We start from the raw sequence: 24,099 nt of genomic DNA, 5'->3' as shown, positions 1-24,099 counted from the left end.
CACGACATGGGGAAGTGAAAATGAAATTGACTTTTTCGAGAAATGATGAAAGCGGCGCTGCCTGCCAATGAACAGCGGCGGCGAACTTCCGTACCTCTTGGCCCGGCCGCTCGCGCCCTCCCTCAGCCTCCACCTCCCAGTTGCACAAGCTTGAAACAAACACTGGGGAGGAAGGGCGGAGAGAGGAGGGCCGAGGGGGGAGGGCGAGGGAGGGAGGGAGGCCGGAGGAGGGCGGAGGGTGGGGGGATTTCCAGACTGAGCTCTTCGCAGTTTCCTCTCCTTGTTTTGCTTTCGATCTGGACTGTTCTCAGGCAAGCCGGGGAGTAACTTTTAGTTTTGCTCCTGCGATTATTCAACTGACGGGCTTTCATTTCCATTTCACACACCCTAGCAACACTTAAACCTTGCGGAATTGTATTGGTAGCGTGAAAAAGCACACTGAGAGGTAACATTTTTCAAATAATAGTTGTGACTGTGCGTATGTGTTTTGCTCGGGGGGCATGTTTACGAGGACCGGTGGAGATGTGTGTGCTAGTAAGTCCTGATGGTTTGACACTATGTTTTGCTGACGGGGATGCCGGGGTTCAGAAATATTAATACCGATTTTTGGAGGAACAGTCGGTGCAATTATGGATCATCTGATTTTAGGGGAAGCAGCTTCTACTGCTATTGCAGCTGCTACTGGGGCTGCTAAGGCTGCGAGGAGGAGGAGGAGGAGGTATAAAGGGAGGAGGAGGAGGAGGAGGTTGGTGGAGGTTTAATTTCACTTTTGGATTTGCAGATGCGAAGAGGTGGTTCCATGGACACAGACCTATTCTGTGTGGTTCTGCTCCCCAGGTGTTGTGTGTGGGTCCGGGTCTGTTGGAGTCAGGCCTCTTTTAAAAACAAATTATTCTGAGTGTGTGTGTTTACAGCCACCGCCGTCACCAGAACCAAAAGAGGGTAGCGAGCCCTTCCTTCTTGGTGTCCGGCGGCGGCACCTTTCTCTAGGCAGCCTCAAGCGTCAAAAAGCAGGAACCCGCCGCTTGCCCGGTTGCCGGCGACCCGGCCCGGACGGGCGCCTCTCGCCGCGGCCAAAGGAAACTTGGTGGGGCGCCCCGCGGCGGGCCCACGGTTTGCTCGCCCTTCGGGTTCGGCGAGGGGGCATCGGGCGCCGGGTGCCAACAGCCGGAGCCCGCGGCGGGCGAGTTGGGCGCGGGCCTGACCAGCGCGCCGGGTTTCCTGGGGGCTGGGCCGCCCTTCGGAGGGACGCCGCATCCCCGTTCCCGCCGGCCAGCGCCCGGCCTAGCCCTGGGGCTTTGTCACTGCACTTGTCCCGGAGCGCGAGGTGCTCGGGCGGCGCGTTCCCGGAGGGCACTTCTCCGAGGGTCATTTGCTCCGGCCGCGGCCTAGCACCGGTGGCCTCAGGTCCCCACCGGCGCCCCAGGGCCGGCCTCCCGCGCTGGGCCTGACCCGCCTCGGCTACGGAGCGGGCGAGGTGGGGGCAGGGAACCCTGGGGACTGAGCGGCGCCCTGCGGACAGGAGTGGGTGCCGGCGGCTCCTTGGGGTGTTGGGCGCGGGCTGAGAAAGGGGAGAGGGGTGAATGCCCGCCCCAAACTCTCCGACCCGGCTCTGGACAGCGGGAGACATTTACCCAGCGGCTGAACATGGTTGGTGCAAAGCCGCGGCCGCCACTTCCTTTCCGCCTCGCCGGCCGGGCTTGCCCACCAAGGGTTGCTTGCCACGGCCAATCGTGGCGCCAGCCTGCCCGCACCGCTCCCAGTGGCATGGCTTGGGGGCCAGCACCCGCTAGGGGCGAGGGAATGTTTTCCAAGTTGGGATGTTTTCAGATGCTAACTCAAGCCTCCAGTTCAGGACGCACTGGCGTCTCTCTTTGGCCCCAGCTCTCGGTGCGTTTGCGTCCCGGAGGAGCCTCTCGCCCGAGCTGTGCGCAGGGAAGTGATTCGGCACCAAAGGAGGTGCCCGGCTCTGTCGGGTATTCAGAACCCTTTTGCAATCAGCTGTAAATAGACTCCCGGGATTGGAAATCGAGGTTGCCACATGCTGGGTTTTCACTGTCTTTAATCCCATGGTTGTTTGAAACGCGGGGACATTTTAACTGCTCCCTCCTCCCTGCAGTGTACTCCTTGTCCTTGGTTAGGGAATGAAACGAGGAAAAGTGACCATGACATTTGCTTTCTGCCACTGGCCTGCCTCCCTGTTGCTGTAGCTTGATCTGCTTTTGATGAATGGTTGGGGTAGGGTGGGGGTGGAGGCTAGTTACATTTCCTATTGGGGGATTTTCAGGAATCATCGAGGTTGTTGTCAGGCTTGCAGCTGATTGTTAGTTTTCAGACTGACTGTAAATACATTTGGACCCTAGCAGCCTGCACTTTTTGGTGCGTAAGGGCAGGTGCTTACAGGCGTCTGATGACAGGCTAACATGAAAGAGGATGGCCCTGGTGTTAGCTAGATGGCATGCTTCCTTACCAGGATTAGACCAAAGGGTGGTCCCTGTTTAATTTCATCTCCCACACCAACTCAGAGTTACCTGATTTTTCACAGGGCCCTTTTTTGGGGGTTGGGGGTAGGGTAGGGTAGAAATAGAAAATTCAGAAATTCGTAGAGAAACGTATTTTTCTAAGGAAACTTTGGCAAATAGAATACTTAGGACTTAAACTGGCATCTGTAAGGATAACCTTGGAATATTGATTGATGGGACAAAGTGCAGAATTTCATTGTAATCAGTGAATGATTATAATTTATAACTTGGCCTATTGCGTAAGAGGTTAGATTTTGGCCTCTTAGATTCAAGAGTTCCTGTCCTTATGATTTGTGTAGTTTAATTGTGTCTTAATATGAAACACTTAGTATTTCCCATTCTCAGTAAATTGCCTTTTTTTTCCTGTTAACCTTCAGAAGTTAGAGACAATATTACATATTTCAGATGTCTTTACTTGTAAAAAAACAAAAAAAGGCATCATAATAAAAAGTAAGTGTTTGCAGTCAAACTGGAAAGAAATTATGGCCAACAAATGGTTGCTACAAAGTTTGGGCAACTGTGAACTATGACCCCACTTTTTTGATGCCTTGCTTTCTGAAGCGCTTTATTAGCCAAATATTCAGTCTGCTAGAGTTGGTTAAAGATGTCTATCTAAACTTAGTAATGGAACATTTTAAGCTTGGGAAGTTCAGTCTTTGATATGCATTGAATTTCTCATGTTGCAAGGACATATTTACTTTTTGTCTTAATATTATCAAGTATAAGCTCTGTTTTCTGTTTGCTTGTTTTGTTTTGCCTTTTTAGAGCATTTTCGCAGTTTCCGTTTGATAGTGAACAGGCCACTGAACTGGGTTATGGTTCCCTAATCTGCTTTATACCAAAAAAGGCTTAAGGTAGATAAGGTAATTGATTTATTCATTCATTAAATATCTGTAGCACACTTATTCTGTGCCAGACCAAGTGCAAGGCTTGTGAATTCCACTGAGAACAAGAAAGACCTCCCATTAGCCTTTAGGGAGATTACATTCTAGTTGGTGAGCTGATAATGAACAATGAAAAATCCTTTTGAGGTTCTATGAAAGTCATACTATTACTTAACTGTGTGTCTCAGAGAGTTGCTTTCAGGAACAGTTGAGATACTATGTTTGAAAGACAGATGCGTAAACTACAGTAATCTATAAATATGTAAGGCATTAACTTGAAAAAAAAAAAATCTATCAGATTACTATTTACGTCAAAAGCCAGGGGATCACGACTGAGTTAAACACTGACTTTTTCTTATGGAATTTCCAGCAAGGAGGGACTTATACTTCTTCTGAGAGTATATAAATAATGGTAAGAAATTAAACTTGGAATAACTTTTTTATGTCAAATAGCATCATGGTTACAAGTCGGGCTGCTAACCTCAAGGTCAGCAGTTTGAAACTACCAGCTGTTTCACTGGAGAAAGATGAGGCTTTCGCTCCCATAAAAATTTACAGCCTCGGAAACCCAAAGCAGGGTGGCTATGAGCCAGAACTGACTCTACCACCACTGTCACCACTGTCAAGTGGTGTGGTGCTACAAGATTAGCACAGGCTTTGAGCCATAAGGTTTAGTTCAAACCCACCAGCCGCTCCTTGGAAACCCTCTACAGGGTTGTTATGAGTTGGAAGTGACTCAACTGCACTTAACAACATCAAAGAAGTATTTAACAATGAAGAATAATAATGTCAGTGAATTTTTCCTGTCAAAAGAAAAACTAGGCTGTATCTCCGGAGACCAAATAAGATGGAAATAACAATGGTTGCATTTTCTGTCTTTATATAGGAATTAAAAAAAAATCTTCCCAAGCCTCATGGTGCTTTAGTTACAGAGTTACAGGCTTGTTTTAGATAACTTAAGTATGTTGCTATAATACCTTGAAAGGAATTGATTAACTTGCATTTATTGAATATGTACTGTATGCCCAACATTATATATGTGTGAAGATAATAATGTAATAAATATGTAACATATATCATTGCATATATAAAATGATGTTTAAAATAATACTGAAAATGTTAAGTATTAATAATAAAAGTCAGTTTTGCTTCCTTTTGTCATGTCTGGGGTATCATGCTCCTTCCTATGAAGAGGTTAAAGGTCAGAGCTTTCTGCCTCTGTCTCCCCATTTTCTGTCCCACCTTTGACTTGAGTTTGAACAATAATTTGTGCAAAATGTCTGCACAAGGTGGGGCTGTGCAGTGACTTGGTGGTGGAGTTGCTGGGAGGCTCATAGGAATGAGAGGAAGGTTTAATTAAACAAAAACTTCTGTACATGGAAGGAAACAATAAAGGGAATTCATGTCAACCTGAAACCAGTATTTTACCTAAAGTACCAATGGAAATCCACAGCTATGACATGAAACCTATAGGTGCCTCCTGCTGAGAGGTAACTTCGTCTTGAGAGGTCAGCCTGGGCCCTCTGGATTCAAAGCACAGAGCAGGCTACAGTCTTAACTTTTTAACTTGCAGGAACCCTTCAAAATGATTTCCCCCCCTCATAGGCCCCATTTTTTTTTTACTCTCTTGAAACAAATTGCATCTCCTTAGGCAGAATTCATTTGCCCATTTTTGATTACTCAGAAACACATAGGATTTCCAGTCAGAACTTATGATTGAGAAAACCATCACCACCAAATTTAGTTTATACGATTCCAGGAGAAGTAGAAAAACTTGGTGTTTTAGATAACCTGGGCTGTCCTTTTTTAGGTAAGCTTATGATTCTGTTGGGCTTTTGGAGGTAGTAAAACTATGAGAGGACACTCCCACTTCCATCAGTACCTTTGAGTTCTGCCAGGGGTCCAGGGAACACAAATTAGGAACCGTTGTAGGTGTCACGCAGTTATTTTGTTAAATCAATATGACCATTATGGAATTAGCTCATTTATTTGTAAATACTCACTGAAAACCAGCTATATACAAGGTTCTGTGTAGTGGAAGATACTGAACTGATGCTCAGGTCTTCTACTAACTGTTCATTACCTCTTCTGTGCCTTAGTTTTTACATCTGTAAGATGTGCTGGTTGGTTTTGTTATCAGTCCTTAAGTTTGAGAACTTCTCTTCTTCCCTCCCTGTTGAGAATCTGTGTCTTTAGTCAGCCTATGACATTCCCCAGAGTGAGATTCCCTCAGGTAACAGGTATAGAGCCAAGGTGGGACACCACTGAATCGTATCTCTGTGGAGGTTTGTGCTGTGGAGTTGATTCCAACTCACAGTGATCCTATAGAACAGAGTAAAACTGCTCCATGCATTTCCATAGCTGTCATCTTTATGGGAATGGATAGGTAGATCTTTTCTATGGTGGCAGTGGTGGTTGTGTGCTGTGGAGTCGGTTCCGACTCATAGCGACCCTGTGTAGGGTTTCCAAGGCTGTAAATCTTTACGGGAGTAGAAAGCCTCATCTTTCTCTAGAGGAACAGCTGGTAGTTTCAAACTGTTGACCTTGTGGTTCGCAGCCCGATTTGTAACCACTACACTACCAGAGCTCCTTTTGGTAGGTTCAAATTGCCAGCATTTCAGTTAGCAGCTGTGTGCTTAACGTTGCACAACCAGGGGCCTCCTTCCAGTGTCTATACCCAAGAACCCAAACCTGTTGCTGTTGAATCAATTTCGACTCTCCATGACCCTACAGAACAGAGTAGATCTGCTCCATAGGGTTTCCAAAGTTGTAATCTTTATATGCTGGTATGGCGCTGTAGGATATGGACCATAAGGTTGGTTTGAACCATAAGGTCGGTGCTTCAAACTCACCAACCGCTCCTAGGAGACCCCAAACAGGGTCTTTATGAGTCAGAACCAACTTAATGACACATGACAACAACAATCTTTATGGAAGCTGAGTGCTGCATCGTTTTCCTGTGGAACTGGTGGGTTCGAACCACTGACCTTACTGTTAGCAATACAGTGCCTTAACCACTCTACCTTGTTAGGCTCTCAAGTGTCTCTACCCAGGGTCAAAACTACTCTTCATTGGCTCAGGGGCCACAGCTATGCAGGAAGGCCATCCAGCGGAGCCTGCCTTCCTCCTTTTAGTCAGTTCTTTGAATAGGGGTCTGTGGTTTTTCTCTGTCTGCTCTGCTGATGTTGACCTTGCTTGTTATACAACACTGATATTAATATGATGGTTGTGAGACTTTGAATGTTTCATTTTAGAGAAGCAGGAAGAACTTTTTATGGGTCTATCTCTGGTAGCGTAGTGGTTATGAATCGGGCTGCGAACCTTAAGGTCAGCGGTTCGAAACTACCAGCCGCTCCGCGGGAGAAAGATAAGGCTTTCTACTCCCGTAAAGATTTACACCCTCGGAAACCCTGTACAGGGTCGCAATGGGTCGGAACCGACTCGATGGCACTTAACAACAACAACAACAACAATCTTACTTTAGGAAGGCCACACAAAGTTTGGGCTTCTTTTCTACTTGTTTGTTACTGTTTTGACTTAGATTAGATTTCCTATTGCTGAGTTCGTAGTCAGCTCCCATCCGCAAGGAGTTTAAAGCAAGGAACATTGCTATGTGCCATGTCCCATGTACCTGCTGTGTATAGCCCCATCTTCTTGACAAGTTGTGCAGGTTTTTTCTTCTTCCTCTTTTCTTTCTTTTTGGTGATGGATTGTAAGCATTTTTTTCTCAAGGGCAAGACCAGTTTAGTTCAAAATATCTTAGTTTAGAATTTTGGGTGATAAAAGCCTGTCTAGTTTTCATTAAACATTTTTAAGCGTTAACTGCTTGTTATGTAATTTGGGAGTTCTAGTGTGATGCTCTGGGTTAATGTGCTGGACTGTAAGGTCAGTTTGAACCGATAGTCAGAGGTCCAAGCTCACCAGCCTCTCCTTGAAAACCCTACACAGGGTCACTGAGTCAAAATTGAGTCCACGGCATTTAATAACAATAATTTCTTTTCTGGTGAACATGGCAATTTGTTGCTATCTATGTAACAGCACTTGATACTTATATACATAATGTGATCAAAGAAAACATGAGCTTTTTAGCAACTTAATTTGTTCTTACTGAGCTTATGAACATCAGGTTTTTGAATGATCTGAAGAAGTACTTTATAAATAGAATTCATGGTCTGGGTCCTCTGAGTTTAACATTCTATTGACTTTCTGACTTTAAGAGGCTATACACAGAAGTGTAAGTAGTTATCACTTGGGTGTGGTTGAAACTCCTTATGGGTATAAGTGTTAGGGTACAGTTTGAATTGGAGGAATTGCGTTGCTCCATATGATAAGCACTGGAGTGAGAACCACAAAGTTCTTGGTTCTAGCCCACCAGTCACTCCTCGGGAGACAGATGAGGCTTTCTGCTCCTGAAAAGATTGAAAGCCTCAAAAACTCTGCACAGGGTTGCTATGAGTCGGAACCATCTCGATGGCACTTAACAGCAACAACAATGGCTTAGACTAAAACCTGTCCACCATCAGTGAGCATCACATCAACATCCAAGCTACCATAGTATAAAAAACTGGCAGACAAATGGAATGAGGGATATCATTGCTGATGTCAGATGGATCTTGATTGAAAGCAGAACATACCATAAGATGTTTACTTGTGTTTTATTGACTATGCAAACACATTCGACTGTGTGAATCAAAACAAACTACGGATAACATTTCAAAGACTGGGTATTCCAGAATACTGAATTGTGCTCATGAGGAACCTGTACATAGATCAAGAAGCTATCAAGAGCCAATTGTCTGACAAGCTGTACTATATGAAAAAGACTGTGACACCAGGATTGGAGGAAGGCTCATTAACAACCTGAGATATGCAGATGATATAACCTTGTTCCCTGAAACGGAAGAGGATTTGAAGCACTTGCTAATGAAAATCAAAGACTACAACCTTCAGTATAGTTCACACCTCAATGGAAAGAAAACAAAAATCCTCACACATGGACCAAATAAACAATATCGTGATAAATGGAGAAAAGATTGAAATTGTCAAGGATTTAATTTTACTTGGATTTATAGTCAATTGTTGTTAAGCGTCATTGAGTTGGTTCCAATTCATAGTGACCTAGGTTTGATTTTTGGCCACTAATGTCTATTAATGGAGTCCTGATTTGGCGTTGTGGGTCAGTGTGCCAGACTGCAAAGCCGTTTGAACTGCAAGGTCGGTGGTTCAAGTCGGGTCAGAACCGACTCAACGGCCCTTAACAACAACAACAACAACAACATTGTCTATTAATGGAGGCTTGCATGTTGCAACAGAACTTTTAGGCTAAGATGAACTAACAAGAAAGGCGTAGCAATCTACTTCTGAAAATTAGCCTTGAGAATCCTGTAGCTCACAATGGTCTGATCCTCGAAGGATGGTACAGGACTAGGCAGTGTTTTGTTCTGTTGAGCAAGGAGTCGCTATGAGTCATGGATTTATGTCACAGTGGATAACAACAACAGCATTTGAGGACTCACACCTGGACCAATAAACAATATCATGCTAAATAGAGGAAAGACTCAAGTTGTCAAGGATTCGTTTTACTTGGATTTATAATCAACACTCATGGAAGTGTCGTGGTGGTGTACCTTGGAGTCGATTCTGGCTCATAGCGACCCTGATAGGGTTTCTGAGGCTGTAAATCTTTACGGGAGCAGAAAGCCTCATCTTTCTCCCACAGAACGGCTGGTAGATTTGAACTGCTGACTGTGAGATTAGCAGCCTGGTTTGTAACCACTACGCTACCAGAGCTCTTTCTCATTGGAGTAGCAGTCAAGAAACCAAAAGACGATTGCATTAGGCACATGGTGAAAACTTATTCCAAAATTACAATACACCTTTCTCCAAGTGTCTTTGTTGGTTCAGTTTTGTATTTTGCCAGGTGGTAGGAGGTAAAGAATGCTGGTGGCAAATTTATTAAGCGCTTGGTTGCTAAACAGAAATTTAGTGTTTGGAACTTACCTTCTGCCCCTCGAGAGAAAGAGCTTGTGATCTGCCCCTGAAAAGACTATTGTTAAATATTTCCGAGGCACAGCTGATGAGATTGAACTGCCAACCTTGTGGTTCATACCAACCTAACAGTCCAGCACATTAACTCACAGCATCTCACCAGGATTCCTCCTAAAAAGATTACAACCTAAGAAGCCCTATGGAGCAGTTCTACTCTGTATGTATGGTTATTATGATTCTGACTGTGAGTCACAATTGATTCAATGACTCACAACCCCAACAACAAGGAAAGAGAATGGGCTAGTAAAAAATAAATGTACAAGTCAAGACTGAATTATGAACGCTCAAACTGGGTGCTGTAGGTCATGGATTTTGAAACAACACACTGTACTCTTCATTGTAGTTGGTACTATACATTGAGCCAATCTTTCTGGTTAGTGTTATGTGCTGAAAGTCTTAAAAATGTTAAACACTCTGATCCAGTTAATTCCATTTCTAGGAATCTACTTATTGAAGTAACCAGAGTTGGGGCTAAAGATTTATGTACAAGGATGTTTATTGAATTGGCTTTTGTTAGAGTGAAAACTTGGAAACAACTGAAATAGCCAACAATAGGGACATGTATAATTGAATTATGGCACATTCAGATATAAGTATAGTTAGTGTATGAAATTCATGTTTTTGAAAAGCATCGAATGATGGGAAAATGTTTATGGTATATTCTGGATGGAAACTAGAGGATATTCAATTATGACCCGATTTCTATTTTTAAATGTGTGTATTTGTATGACATGATTTAAAACAAAACTGGAAGAAAACATGTCATTTGGATAATGGGATTGTGGGTTTTTCCCCTTTGAAATACTTTTGTAGTTTCCAAATATAATGCAACAAGCATGTTACTTTTATAATTTGGGACAATTCTAAATTGCCCCCCTTTTGACCACTCCTCTGTGCTGTGTAAGCTTGTTGTTGTGGTTGTCATTAGGAGCTGTTGAGTTGTTTTCGACTCCTGGTGACCCCATGTGATAGCGTAGAACTTCCCTGATTTGGCTGTAATCTTTTTGGAAAGAGATACCAGGTATTTCTCCCACTAGCTGCTGGAGAGGTTTGAACAACCTTGTGGTTGTTACAGATAGCAGCCAACTACTTAATCAGTTATTACTTCACCAAGATTCCCTAGTATAAGATTAGATTGAATGCATTGCCATTGAGTTGTGTTGGATTCACAGTGATCCTATATGTTCTGATTCTCCATAATCTGTGTGGGAGCAGAAAGTCTCATCTTTGTCACCTGGAGACATTGGTGGGTTTGAACTGCTGACTTTATAGTTAGCAGCCCAGTGCTTATCCTGCAGTTTCATCATCGCTCCTACTGTAAGATTGCTGTTGTTGTTATATGCCATTGAGTAGGTACCTACTTATAACGTCCCTATGCACAACAGAACTAAACACTGCCTGGTCCTGGGCCAACCTCACAATCATTGCTACATTTGAGTCCATTGCTGCTGCCACTGTGCTAATCCATCGCATTGTGAGTCTTCTTTTTCTCCTCCCTTCCATTTTACCAAACAAGATATCCATCTCCAGGGACTGGTCACTCCTGAAAATATGTCTGAAGTATGAGAGATGAAGTCTGGCCACCCTGGCTTTCAGGGAGCATTCTGGCTGTACTTTTTCCAACATAGATTGGTTTGTTCTTCTGGCAGTCCGTGGTACTTTCAATATTCTCCTCTAACACCATAAATCAAATACATCGATTCTTCCACAGTCTTCCTTATTCATTGCCCAATTTTCACATGCATATGAGATTACTGAAAATACCATGGTTTGGGTCAGACACACCTTATCCCTTAAAGTGACATCTTTGTTCTTCAACACTTTAAAGAGGTCTTTGGCAGCAGATTTGCCTAATGTAATAATGTCGTTTGATTTCTTGATTGCTGGTTCCATGAGTGTTCATGGTTGATCTGGGCAAACTGAAGTTTTTGACAACATCAATCTTTACTCCATTTAAATGGATGTTATTTATTGGCTCAGTGGTGAGGATTTTTGTTTTGTTTACGTTGAGGTGCAATCCATACCGAGGATTGTGGTCTTTGATCTTCATCAGTAAGCATATTAAGTCCTCTTCACTTTCAGCAAGCAAGGTTGTATCATCTGCATATCTCAGGTTGTTAATGAGTCTTCCTTTATTCTTGATGTCATGTTTTTCTTCATATAATCCAGCTTCTGAGATATTGCCTAGTATACAGAATGAATAAGTATGGTGAAAGAATACAACCCTGGCTCACACATTTCCTAATTTTAAATCATTCGTTGTTCTCTTGTTCTGTTCAAACAACTGTCTCCTGCTCTATGTACAGGTTCCTCACGAGCACAATTAAGTGTTCCGAAATACTCATTCTCTGCAATGCTGTCCATAGTTTGTCATGATCAACACAATTGAAAGCCTTTGCATAGTCAATAAAGCACAGTTAAACATCTTTCTGGTATTCTTTGCTTTCAGCCAAGATCCATCTGACATCAGTAATGATATCCCTTGTTCATATCCTCATCTGAATCCGGCTTGAACCTCTGGAAGTTCATTATCGTTTTTGAATTATCTTTAGCAAAATTTTGCTTGCAAAGGATTTTAATGATATCGTCTGATGATTTCTGCATTCCATTTGGTCATTTCTCTTTGGAATGGGCACAAATGTGGATCTCTTCCAGTCAGTTGGCCAGGTAGTTGTCTTCCAACTTTCTTGACATAGATGAGTGAATGCCTCCAGTGCTGCATCAGTTTGTTGAAAGGTTTCAATTTGTATTCCATCAATTCCTGGTGCCTTGTTCTTTGCCAATGCCTTCAATGCACCTTGAACTTCCTTTAGCATCATTGGCTCTTATGCTACCTCATCAAATGGTTGAACATCGACCATCTCTTTCTGGTGCAGTGATTCTGTATAGTCCTTCCATCTTCTTTTTATGCTTTTTCCATTATTCAATATTTTGCCCATAGAATCCTTCAATGTCTAAGCTGAGGCTTCAATTTTTTTCTCCAGTTCCCTCAGCTTGAGGAATGCTGAGCATGTTCTTCCCTTTTGATTTTCTAACTCCAGGTGTTTGCATATTTCATTATAGGATTTGACTTTGTCTTTCTGAGCTTCTTTGTGAAATTTTCTATTCAATTCTTTTACCTCCTCATTTCTTCCATTTGCTTTAGCATCTCTATGTTGGGGAGCAAGTTTCAGAATCTCCTCTGACATTCATGGTTTTTTCCTTCTTTCTTAGCTTCTTAATGACCTTTTGCTTTCTTCCTGTATGATGTTCTTGATGTCATCCCATAACTCTTCTAGTCTTGGGTCTTTAGTTTCTAATGCATCAAATCTGTTCTTCAGATGATCTCTAAATTCAAGTTGGATATACTTAAGGTCATATTTTGGCCCCTGTGTATTTAATTTTCTTCAGCTTCAGATTGAAATTGCATATGAGCAATTGATGGTCTGCTCCAGACTCAGTCCCTGGCCTTGATATGGAGTTTTCTACCGTCTCTTTTCCACGTATGTAGTCAATTTGATTTCTGCGTATTCCATATGGTGAGGTCCATGTGTATAGCTGTCTTTTATGCTGTTTAAAAAAGGTATTTGCAGTGAAGAAGTCATCAGTCTTGCAAAATTGTATCATGCAATTTCCAGCATCGATGCTATCACCAGGGCCATATTTTCCAACTACGGATTCTTCCTCTTTGTTTCCAACCTTTGCATTCCAATTGCCAGTGATTATCAATATATCTGATTGCATGTTTAATCAGTTTCAGACTGAAGAAGCTGGTAGAATTGTTCAGTTTCATCATCACTGGCTTTAATCGTTGGTACATACATTTGAATAGTAGTGGCATTAACTGGTCTTCTTCACAGTATGTATCACATGCAGTGTTGTACTTCAAGACAGATCTTAATACATATGATTTTGATGATAAATGTGACACCATGCCTTCTCAATTTAGCATTCCTAGTATTGTTAACCATGTGATTGTCAGGTTCAAAATGGCCAATGCCAGTCCATTTCAGATCACTAGTGCCTAGGATATCTATGTATGTGTTCCATTTCTTGTTTGACAACTTCCAGTTTACTTAGGTTCATACTTTGTGCATTCCATGTCCGAGTACTAATTAATGTTTACAGCTGTTTTCCTTGATTTTGAGTTGTACCCCGCCAGTAAATTAAAGTCCTGAATGCTTTACTTGATTCTTGTCATCATGGTCAACTCTGTTTTGAGGAGATAGCTCTTCCCAGTTGCGTTTTGAGTGCCTTCCAACCTGAGAAACTCATCTTCTGGCACTATATCTGACAATATTCTAGTGCTCTTTATCATGACTCAGTATTCAATATTCTAGTGTTGACAGTGTTGTCCTACTATTCATACGCTTTTCAGTGACTAAACATTCAGAAGTAGTACGTCTCTTCTTCCTAGACTGTCTTGGTCTGGAAGCTCAGCTGAAACCTCTGTACCATGGATAACCCTGCTGGTATTTAAAATACCTGTGGCATAGCTTTCAGAATCATAGCTACATGCAAGCTACCACAATATGACAAACTAACAGAGGAGTGGTGGACTGTAAGATTAGGCAAAATAAATTGGCTCTTTTTGAGGATAATACTGGACTTAAGCTATTTATTTGTATACTCTCTGCCTTGCTATCTGGATCCAGGCTCTTGAATCAAGACTCTTTTCAGCTAGTCCTGAGAGAAGTTACCAGTATCCTGCCGCAGCTCTCACTACTTGAAGACTCTTATAGCTTGATGATGCTTCATGAGGTTGGGACACTCTTTTTGTCAAGAAATATGATGCTGCCCCACTAGCAATGCTATATCTGTCAAAAATCTCATGGAAAAATGAACTTAAAATCCATGGAGTATTTTCATGAATTTTTTAAAGTCACCTCTTATATAAGAATACTTGAGAAATGTGAGGCATCTCAGTCAGGGAAGAAAAGAGCTCTTTATTGATATAAACTCAGAACAGATCTACTCTGCATGAGAAAACCTAATAATATGCATGTTGAACATGCCCATGTTGGAATTTGTCTCTTTGCATTAGGATTTGTGGCTTTGTTGTAGGGGCCCTTTATCTACATGGCGAAAAATCAACTTGTGGTTTTTGTCTTTGGTACCCAGGCCTTTAAAAAATAAAATCCTGTTGGCTGTTCCTATGGTCATTTAAGTCCCAATGATGGTACTGATACCCTCTGTATATATCAATAAGCTATTTGTTTATAAGCATCATAAAGGGTAGATATGCATCTGGGAGATGCTACTTTCTCTGTGGGTTTGTTAATGAACACTCTTCAGTCTGTAACATATATGCTGTGAAATTCCTTTGAAATTATGTACAATATTTTACAGTTGCCTTCATTTGCTCCCTTAGACTGTAATTGCTAAGTTGAAGCAACAGGCAGATCCACAGAGCCAAGGCAATTTATTTTTTTACAGAAGCCTACCTTAGAACTGCTTAGGTAGCTTTTCTCTGCAAGATTAAATGTGACCTTCACTGAATCATGTTAGCAGGGCCAGCAGCTAGAAAAATAAAGACTAAACCAAACCTTCAGCAAAGAAATTCCCAGCTGCTCGGTGGGTCAGAGCTTTTCTTGATTGCTTTCCTCCAATAAAAACAGTGTTGATTAGTTTTAAGTAGACTCTAGTAGTTTTGGGGATTGGTAATGGACAGAAAGACAGGAAAGCATAATCTTATTTTAAAATAATAATCCTAAAGGTAAATCTTTATTGACTCTTTTCTGGGATACTGGGATTTTGTGCATATGGAGAAAATGAATTCAACCTCACTGCTTTTCTGAGTTTTAAAAGTTAAGGTCCTCAAAGTAGGAAGAAAGAACACGGACAGAGACATTACACAGGAGGCTGATGCCCCACAGGGATGAGATTGAGGATGTGGGGTGCTTTGTGGTGCTGTGGGCTGATGCACTGGACTGCAAGGTCGGTTTGAACCGCAAGGTTGGTGGTTCAAGCTCACAGTTGCAGCTCAGAAGCCCTGTATGGATCGCAATGAGTCGGAACCAGTTTAATGGCACTTTCAACAACAACAACAACAACAACAACAGCAAGAGACCACACAGCTGCTGCTGCTTCCCTTTTCTTCTCTCCATTGTAGAGTGGGTAGCCTGGAAGGGAGGCCCAAGTAGGGGATGTAGATGAACTGCTATTTACACTTCAGGGTGTGATGATACTGTTGATCTGTGAAGTTGGGACAAATTTAAACTTTACTGGAGAGGATTTGCTTCTCTTACAGGTGCTCTTCATGTCTTAACATGTTTTCTTGACTATTTTCTATTCTCAAAGTCAGATTGCAGTTTGGGAGATGGGAAATGGAAGGGTATTCAACTGAAACAATTGATTATTTGATCTTTCAATCACTGGACAAGCATTTTGTTTGTTGTTATTAGTTAGGTGCCATCTGGTGGGTACCGATTCATAACAGCTTTATGCATAACAGAATGAAACACTGCCTGGTCCTGTGCCTCCCTCAAAATCAGTGCTATGTTTCAGCCCATTGCTGCTGCCTCTGTGCCAGTCCATCTCATTAGAAGTCTTCCTCTTTTCCTCCCACCCTCCACTTTACCAAATATGATGTCCTTCTCCAGGGATTGGTCCCTCTTGATAATTATGTCAGAAGAATGGGAGACAAAGTCTGGTCACCCTGGCTTCTAAGTGCTATACTATATGTTGGGATCCTAGGGTGATACTGTAGAATAAGCACTAGACTGTTAACCACAAGGTTGGTGGTTCAAATCCACAAGCTTTTCCTCAGAAACCCTATATACTGAGTCCGAACTGACTTGACACATTTACCAACAACAGCTAGGGAGTTCCTAGGTGGATAAAGGTTCAGGTCCAGTTGTCCTACCCACCCCATGTGCGTCAGAATAGAACTGGGCTGCATAGGGTTTTTAGTGGTTGATTTCCAGAAATAGATCACTAGGCTTTTCTTTTGAGGTGCTTCAGAGTGGCCTTGGACTTCTAGCATTTTGGTTAGCAGTTGTTGTTGTTAAGTACCGTCAAGTCAATTCTGACCCACAGTGACCCTCTATAGGGTTTCCAAGGAGCAGCTCATGAGCTTGAACCACCAACCTTGCAGTTCAAACGACTTTGCAGTCTGACGCACTAGCCCATAGCGCCACACAAATATGGAGAGTGTTAATTGTTTATATCACCCGTGGACTCTTCTATGTGTAAAGGAAGAAATAAAAATAAAAAAGTAATCAACTTGGCTTTCAGTTAGTTAAGTTGTTGTTGTTAAGTGCTGTCAAGTGAGTTCCTTCTCACAGGGACCCTTTTTTTTTTTTTTTTAATTTTTATTGTGAATTGAGTGATGGTTTACATGGGAGAACATCGGTTTTACACTCATCATTTCTTTGCAGTGATTACAGTCTCCTCTGTGCATCATCATTCAACAGTATTTGATTCTATTTCCTCTGTTTTGTTTTTTTGGGCGGTGGGGGGATCTACACAAAGACCCTCAGGAATATATAATCATTTAAACAACCAAAGGACACATTCTGCAAGGTTGCCTCCTGGCCTCCAGCACACAGCCTGTCCCTTTCCAATAGTCTAGATCTTCAGCTGCTCCCTCTCTCCATGTCCACATCTCTGCCTGCATTCTGCTTGTGCTCTTCTCCTTTGATGGTCCTAGGGTTTCCTCTATTCCTGATTGTAAGATTAACTACTCCCCCCTTTTTGTTACAAAACTTCTGCCTTTACAGTTGTGACAATTGCAATTAGTCATGATAACAATTATTCACTATTGAATCATAAGAATCTTATCCCATCTCCTTTCACCAGACCCATCTAGACAAGATGAAGACTATTCAGTAGGGAGTCTACCTTCCCTCACACACTCTCTGAAACTAAACTCCCTCTTGAAAACTTGTAAGCCAGCCACTTTGTGCCTTTATAGTCCCCCCATTTTAGGTAGCCAATGTCTAGGTTGCCCATCCCCATCAACTCTGTTTACAGAGAGGGAATTGTTGATTTACAAATGGATTTTTATAGTTTGTTGTTGCTACTAGATGACTTCGAGTCAGTTCTGACTCATAGCGACCCTGTATACGATTTCTGAGGAGCGACTGGTGGGTTTGAACTGCAAACCTTGTGGTTAGCAGTCCAATACTTATCCTACAGTACCGCACCAGGACTCCTCCTGACAATTGTTGTTATGTGCCATGGAGTCGGTTCCGACTCACAGCGACCCTGTATAGGGTTTCCAAGGCTGTAAATCTTTATGGGAGCAGAAAGCCTCATCTTTCTCCCGTGGAACAGCTTATAGTTTTGAACTGCTGACCCTGAGGTTAGCAGCCCGATTCTTAACCATTATGCTACCAGAGCGCCTGACAGTTAGGAGCCTAATTTTTATAGATAGATAAAATAGAATCAATTGCAACTAAGACCATAGTGCCACAAATCACTTCTTGGTGATTTTAGGTATTTGGGAATACCTTTCAGAGATCTTCTTCTTTGGGTTACATGGGATTGTGTCAGGTTACAGTGAAAGCAATAGGACTACTGTGACAGACTTTGGGCCAGGTTGTTGTTGTTAGTTGCTGATAAGCCAACTCAACTCATGGCAACTCCTAGTTTGCAGAATACAACTGCTCCATAGAATTGTCAAGGCTGTGACCTTTTGGAAGCATATAGTCAGGCCTTTCTTCCGAGATGCCTCTATGTAGATTTTAACCCTCACCTTTCAGCTAGTAGTCGAATGCTTAATTGTTTGTGCCACACATGGTTAAATGTATACATTTTATTAAAAAAAAAATATTCTTCATGAATCTTAATAAGAATAAAGAAAGACATTGCTTTATTGTTATTGCTGTTTTTCGCTCTTTTATGCTCTGCTTGGTATGTAGAATTCAGCTGCTGTCTGGTGTGTTTTGCCACTCAGGAAAACTATGTGGGCACTTCAAGTACAAATAGAGTTCTTATGATAACAAATATGTTTGTCTGAAAACATTCTGATATTTATCTCTACTCCCTACTTTTTTCTGGATATTTACCTATTCGCCCTCAAAATAGACACTGTAACTAGTAACCCAAACCCGAAAATGCAAAACCATGGCCAATCAAGTTGGTTCAAATGCCCATAAATCGGACCCACCGTCTACTCTGCAGGAGAAAGATGTGACAGTATATTTCTGTAAAGATTATAGCCTCTGATGCCCTATGGTAGTTTATTGCATCCTAAATAAAATGTATTAAGTGGGGTTTGGTTTACTTTGGATTTCTAAATCCCTTCCTGGAATTTTGTGTGTGTGTTTGGGGGGAAGGGACGGGGGGAGAAATCTTGCCCTGTGAATGGTGGTGAGAGGTTTTCTCCTCAGATGACTTGAGTTGGCATCTACCTAAAGGGGAAATTAGGACTTCATTTGTTTTTTAAAATGCATCATTTTCTCCGCGAGTCTGTGGAAGTGTGTGTTTGGCCTTAGTGAATACCTTTATTTGCCTGGAATGAAAGAATGATTATCACTCATGACAGTTAAGGAGTGAATTTATGAATGGATTTTTAGTCATTCATTTTGTATGCTCCACAAAGGTAGTATTCTAGTACAATCTGAAAAACAAACAAAGATTCTCCCTCATGTCAGTGTGTAGCATACAGCACAAATAATTTTTTTAAAATTTCAACTGATGTAACCCTGATAACACACACATAGGAGAATTAACTTATACTGAATAGAGTAAATCAGAGAGGATTGTTCAGTGGAAAAATTAGTTGAGAATGCGTAAGTTCTCATAGAACATTAGAATCAGAAATATATTTAGGATGCGTAACATAGTGGTTACGAGTCTGGCTGCTAACCTTATGGTCAGCAGTTCGAAACTACCAGCAGTTCCACAGGAGAAAATGATACTTTCTGCTCCCGTAAAGATTGATAGCCTTGGAAATCCTTTGCAGGGTAGTTGTGAGTTGGAACTGACTCAATGGCACACCACCACTATCATTCTTTAGTAGAGTCCTGGTGTGGCGCTATGAGTTAATGTGTTGGACTACAAAGTTAGTTTGAATTACAAGATCAGTGGTTCAAGCTCACCAGCTGCTTCTGGGAAACCCTATACAGGGTCCCTATGGGTTGGAACAGACTCGATGGCACTTAACAGCAACACCATTCTTATTAGTCCATCAAGTGGGCTCTGGCTCATGTTGACCCCATGTACAGCAGAGCAAAATGTTGCCTGGTCTTGCACCGTCTTCATGAAGGTTGGTGTGTTGAATCTGTGGTTGAATGCATTGTGTGCCTTACAATTTAGTAGACTCATCTTTCAGCACTGTTGGACGTTGGGTTTTCTTTGGCTACTTTTCAGATATAGATTGTGAGGTCTTTCTTCCTAATTTGCCTTAGTCTGGAAGCTGTACTGAAATCTGTACTGGGACCCTGGTGGTATTTGAAATACTGGTAGCAAAATGTCCAGCATCATAGCAACATGCAAGTCACCACAGTAGGGTAAATTGATAGAAAGGAGGTAGACACAGAATGCCACAATCAGAAAATAGCTTAACTTCTCATAGAATGTTAGAAATCATATGATCTGCTCAAGTCAGATGAACAGAGTAAATGATATAGTAGTACATTTTATTAAACTCAGTGTTATTTTTGTTAAGTGCCTTCTAGTCGGTTCTGATTTATAGAGACCTTCTATAGAGGTCCTGAGGAGCGGCTTGTGGGTTTGAGCCATCAGCCTTGCAGTTAGCAGTCTAGTGTCTCAATTCTATAGTAAAGAACTATGATTATTTTTTGTTTTCTGTTTTATTTTGAATTCTAAACTTCCAGAAGAGAGGGAAAATATAGCAGTGATTGTATATGGTAGTGAATATGGTAGCAGCTGCTCTGAATTTGGGAATCATGAAAAAGATCCTGGGATTCATTTCTTCTGTGGCATTTTTGGGTAAAAGTGAGTAAAAGCAATCTCAAAATAGCATTCTGGGGGATGAGAATTTAATTATAGTCTAATCCATTCTATAATGTTTCAGTGCCATTATTAGAATGGGTGAATTATTACTGAAATAACAGATCTGCTAAATAAAATAAAAGCATTTGGGAATTTATTATAAATTATCGATAGAATGAGAGACCACAAATTTATCCTTACAAGAGCTATAGTAGATGAAGAAATTCAGCGGAATATTGCTTGTGTATGTTTTTTTTTTTTTTGGTTTATGTATATGTTCTGCTCAGAGTTTTCATTTTCCTCCAGTCCTTTGTAAAGTTGACCTTTATTAGATGATTTGGCCTGGCTCTTGAGGTAATATGAATTCTGACTAAGAATGAGTTATTGTAAATGACTGGGAAGAAGATACGTAGTATCTGTTTGACATACTGCAGGGCTTAAGAAGAATTGTACTTTGCCAAAATCTGAATTTATAGTGGTTCAAAAAAATTCTTAACATTAGCTTCAAGTATTAGTGCTAATGGTTAACACGTTCAGCTGCTAACTGAATGGTTGGCCTTTCAAGTTCACCTTGAGTACCTTGGAAGAAAGGCCTGGCTGTTGTGCATCTAAAAAATCAGCCATGGAGCACAAGTTCTGCTCTGAACTGGTTGTTTTGGCACTATGTTGAAAAATTTCTTTACTCTGTTCTCAAAGAACTTATGTAAGTTACAGAAATAGGGTATTAAATAACCGTCTGTTGTAACAACAAAAAATGAAATATGTGCTTAACAGAAGCACAGCAGGCAAAAGACTAAAGGAGGGAAACAGAAGGAGCTGTGCCTTGAACCAGAGACAGCAGAGTATGCCTCACTACTGACAGTCCCCGGGCCAAAGTAGGCGGAGAATGTCAATTTGGTGGCAAATGGCTGAAAGAACAGCAAGAGCAAAGACATGTTTAACATGTAAGGGTTAAACATTCCTGACACTTCTGGTACATGGGAAGTTCTCTGTTGTGGCTAGAGTAGATAGAGGAGTGTCTAGGTCAGTTCCTCGTGGCCACAAATATCTCATTCAAGGCATGTGTTCCTGTGCAATTTTAAAGCCTGTGTTTTGAAGATAGAGTGGATTTTTTTGTTGCAAGATTATGGAAAATTTTGAACCCCTCCCATCTCCCTTTATAATTGAGAAAATGATAGATAATGACTGTTTAGTGGCTGGGTGTGTCAGAACTGTACACCTGTAACTATTTAAGAGGAAATATGAAGGGTATATGCTTGTTATTCATAGACATAACAGGCATTGCAGTAAGAATTGGTTGGTGCTTTTGATAATAAGCAGACCTGCCTCTGAGGTACTTTCATATGTTTCTAAGAGGAAGTGATGCAGAAGTATAAAAATATTCTGTACTATGTTTTGTTTGTTTTGATTAGGTTTATAGAGAGAATGAAGTCATTGTGAATAGGCTTATAATACCCAAGTAAAGAGGAGGTTGAAACAATTGTCTTTATTCAGATAAAACACCCAAGTTAGAGAACCAAGAGAAAGGCACCCTAAGACAACCTTTTTTTATTTTTCTTTAATGTTTTATTGTGAATTATGTGAGAGTTTACATGGGAGAACATTAGCTTTACATTCATCGTATATCATTACATTGCCATGGTTACAATCCCCTCCATGCATCATCAAACAACCAAAGGGTATACCCTGCAAGCCTCCCCCCACCACCACCAGTCCTCAGCACACACCCCCTCTCCCTCTCTAGGTCTAAAGTCCCCAGCCACTTCATCTCTCCACATCATCATCTCTGCCTCCATCTCTGGCTTCACTGCTTCTCTGGGTAGGATCCCGCTCTCCGCTCTTCTCCCTTGATGGTCCCTGGGACCTCCGCTCCTAGACTGCAAAGTCAATCAGACCCCTCCTTTTGCTACAAAACATCTACCTTTACATTTCCAATCCTCACAGTCAGTCCTGATAACAATTATTCACTATTGTATCACAAGAGACTTATCCCCATCTCCTTTCATCAGACCCACCCAGACAAATTGGATACTACTCAGTGGAGATTCTACCTTCCTTTCGCCCTCTGGATCTAGGCTCACTCTTGAAAGCTTGTAAGCCAGTCACTTCTTGCCTTTGTAGCCCCCCCACCCCCCATTTTGAGTAGCCAATGTCCAAGTTGCCCATCCCTGTCTACTCTGTGTATGGAGGGGGTTGGAATGATCCTCGCTATAAAGATTTGTTTCCCCTTTTGAGCTACTGCATCCATAGGTGTAGGTAGGTCAAGTTCATCAAATTGTATCAGATTACTCTTTTTTTCCTCTTCTTTCTTCTTCTAGTTAAGCTCTGATCATCCAGTCATTGAAGCCAGGTCAAGTGGGTGTTATCTGCAAGTGTGGGTGTTCTTGTGCAAGGAAATGCCCTCTCTTCTTATCAGCTGGATGCTTCACTCTCCACTCTAGTCCTCTGTGGCTATGTCACTGACTTTGGGCCCAAGAGTCCCCAGCTAAGACAACCTTTTAGCTTGTATCTAGGCTGGGTTATCTAGAGCAAAACCAGTAAAGAGTATGTTTGTATATAAACATATACGTTTGGGGGTCTTCAAAAAGTTTGTGAAAAATAGAATGAAAAGATAATGGAATTTTTTTACAAACTTTTTGAAGAATATATATATATATATACACACACACACACATATAAATTGATTTTTTATTATATATATATATATATATATAAATTTACACACATATATATGTTGTTGTTAGGCACTGTGGAGTTGATTCTGACTCATAGCGACCCTGCACAGGGTTTCTGAGGCTGTAAATCTTTACGGGAGCAGAAAGCCTCATCTTTCTCCCGCAGAACAGCTGGTAGTTTCGAACTACTGACCTTGTGGTTCACAGCCCGATTCGTAACCTCTACGCTACCAGAGCTCATTACACACACACATATATATAAATTTATTTCAAGGAAATGCCGCATGCAATTGTGGAAGTTGGCAAGTCCGAAATCCAGAGGTCAGGCATCAGGCTGGAGGGCTTTCCTGACGTATGTGGTTGCCGGGGCTGATAAATTCCCAAACTGACAGGTCAGATGGCAGGTTGCTGGCTCATATCCCAAGAACTGGAAGTCAAAGGATGACAAATTGGATGTAGGTTCCACCCGGGATGAGCTTTGCCCGACCATCCATATGTATTGGATGAAGGCCATACCCCCAAGGAAATTCCCCTTACATCAGATCATAAGATGGAAAATAATTACATAATACTGAAATTCATGGCAGAGCCAAGTTGACACTTCGCAGCTTGGCGGGAGCTTTTAGGATGGGGCTTGGCTTAAAGAGTGAGTTGGATCAGCTACCATCTCAGCAGTGCAGTGGGCCCTCAGGTTACAAGGCTCTTCCTCTCCTGGCAGAATGTGCTCTTTGTAAAGTTCTCTGAGGATGTCCATGGAAGGTCATGGAAAGCAGGACAAACACCTTGGATTCAAACATAAACTTCAAGGGCTTGTGAAGACTTGGGGAACCTGGAGGTAATGCTTGTGCCACCTTACAGTTTCTTCCCCTCTTCCTTCCTAGACAATGACTGCGAGTTGAAAATCGTGTTATCGCCAGGTGTGGAAGCCCTAACAGCTTGGGCTGAATGGCCACACTTTACTAGGTATTTGTTCTGCACTTCATTGCAGGAATCAAGTTGCACGGTGTTAGTCAAAGGCTCTAGATAACTTTTATGGTATATTTCTATATATGATAGTCTGCATTCTATTGTTAATTATTACCCTTTTGA

General features: G+C 41.8%; 1 protein-coding gene across 1 annotated transcript in view; it reads left to right on the top strand.

Moving 5' to 3' along the window:
• The first annotated feature begins 259 nt into the window (after positions 1 to 259).
• Positions 260 to 24,099, top strand: part of IRF2 (interferon regulatory factor 2) — a 132,788-nt gene continuing 108,948 nt past the window's right edge. Inside the window, exon 1 of the mRNA XM_006834429.1 lies at positions 260 to 445. The gene's annotated coding sequence lies outside the window, so the exon portion shown is untranslated. The remainder of the gene's footprint in view (positions 446 to 24,099) is intronic.

Source organism: Chrysochloris asiatica, unplaced genomic scaffold, assembly GCF_000296735.1.
Source record: "Chrysochloris asiatica unplaced genomic scaffold, ChrAsi1.0 scaffold00011, whole genome shotgun sequence".
NCBI classification, from domain to species: domain Eukaryota; kingdom Metazoa; phylum Chordata; class Mammalia; order Afrosoricida; family Chrysochloridae; genus Chrysochloris; species Chrysochloris asiatica.
The sequence above is the reverse complement of the archived record's forward strand: the minus strand, read 5'-3'. Positions and strand labels throughout refer to the sequence as shown.